Source organism: Pteropus vampyrus, unplaced genomic scaffold (genome assembly GCF_000151845.1).
Source record: "Pteropus vampyrus isolate Shadow unplaced genomic scaffold, Pvam_2.0 Scaffold9, whole genome shotgun sequence".
Classification (NCBI taxonomy): domain Eukaryota; kingdom Metazoa; phylum Chordata; class Mammalia; order Chiroptera; family Pteropodidae; genus Pteropus; species Pteropus vampyrus.
Genome location: NW_011888790.1, coordinates 1,463,275 through 1,465,224, shown reverse-complemented (window position 1 = coordinate 1,465,224; position 1,950 = coordinate 1,463,275). Strand labels below are relative to the sequence as shown.

Here is a 1,950-nt window from a genome sequence, read left to right as displayed (position 1 = left end):
TTAACTCCACCTCTTTATTTTATTTTTAGTGTTTTTTCTAGGATTTGAAGATTCATCTTTAACTTAGTATAGTCTATCTTCAAATAATATTGTACCACTTCACATACCATGAAGAACCTTATTGTCATATACTTCTGTTTCTTCCAACTTATTCTTTGTGCTATTGCTGTTATATCTATTACTTTAATATATTATAAATTTCACAATACATTGTTATTTTTGTTTAAAAGAGTCAATTATTTTTAAAGAAAATTTTTAAAGGAAAAAAGATTATTTATTTTTTAATCCACATATTTAGCATTTCTGATTTTCATCTGGTATAATTTTTCTTATATAACCTCCTTTCATATTTCTTGTAATACAGATCTTCTGGTGACAAATATTTTTCAACTTTTGTTTTAAAAGTTTTCATTTCATTTTAATTAATTAATTATTTATTTATTTTTAGGCAGGGCAACCCTTGGTTGACCTCACAGATTGCAAAAACCTTATCAGTTTACAATCCCTTATTTTTTAGTTTTTTATGCCTACAGCACCCGGTCTTTCTAGGTGGTCTCCCATCCAAGTACTAACCAGGCCCAACCCTGCTTAGCTTCTGAGATTAGATGGGATCAGGCTTGTTCAGGACAGCATGGCCATAGACTAATTTTAATTGTTGAGGGACATTTTCATTGAATATAGAATTCCCGGTTGATTTTTTTTCCTTTCAGCCCTGTAAAATTCACTTTCTCTAGCTCGAATTGTTTTTAGAGAGAAATCTTAAGCTTATCCCCTGTAAATAACATGGGGGATTTTACTCTCTGCCTGCTTTAGAGATATGTCCTTTGTAACTCATTTTCTGCAATTTGATTAAGATGAGCTTTGGTTAGTTTTCTTTGTATTTATCTTGCTTGTGGTTTGTTGAGCTTCTTGGATCTATGAGTTTATAGTTTTTAACTAATTTGGAAGTATTTCAGACGTTTGTTTTTCAAGTATTTTTTTCTTCCTCCTCTCTCTCCCTCTTTCTGGAACTCCAATTACATATATGTAGGTCTGCTTAATATTGTTTCACAGGTCATTGAGGATATTTTTTTTTTCAGTCTTTTTTTCTTCTTTGTGCTTCAGTTTAGAAAATTTCTAATGTTACATCTTTAAGTTTACTGATCTTTTTTCTATAATACCTAATCTGCTCTTGAGCCTATTTAATGAAATTTCATTTAAGACATAGTACTTTTCAATGTAGAAATTCAACTGCATCTTTTTTTATAGCTGCTGCTTCTCTCCTCACTATATTCTTCTTTTCCTTCACACCCTTGAGCATATTTAAAATTGGTGCTTGAAATTCCAGCATTTCTGTCATTTCTTGATCTTTTTCTATCGACTTGTTTGATTTCTGATTTATGTATTACCTTTTCCTGCTTCTTCACATGCCTAGTAATTTTTTATTGGATGCTGCACATTATGAATTTTAGGTTTTGAATGTCTGGATTTAAAATTTTTTTAAAGAGTGTTGAATCTCATTTTGAAGGGAGTTAATATACTTGCATATTAGTTTGATCCTTTTGAATCTTCTTTTTAAGCTTTGTTATGGTAGATCTAGGGTAGTCTTTACTCTAGAGCTATTTTAACCCTGCCACTAAAGGATTATCCTTCTGGAGTCTCTACCCAATGCCTCAGGTGTTCAACTAGCTCTCTTCCCCTTGACTTGTTGAAACTCAAATGTCTCCTGGCTCTGTGTGAGCTCTGGGAATTTTTTAGCTTATACCTTTCCAGAAGTTATTTAACCAGCTTTGTGAAGTTGCCCCTTATGAATTTTCAGCTTAGTATTCAGAAACAGAGTCAAGGCGACATTTACAAAAACTTACTGAGCTTAATTTTTTTTTTTTTTTTTTTTTTACATAATCTCTCCTCTTAGTCCTTTGCTCCACAAATTCCAGGTGTCTCAGTCTCTCCAATCTCTGTCATCTCAGA

General features: G+C 31.8%; 1 pseudogene; it reads right to left on the bottom strand.

Moving 5' to 3' along the window:
* Positions 1 to 524: 524 nt before the first annotated feature.
* On the bottom strand, positions 525 to 643 carry LOC111730196 (annotated as a pseudogene).
* Positions 644 to 1,950: the final 1,307 nt, after the last annotated feature.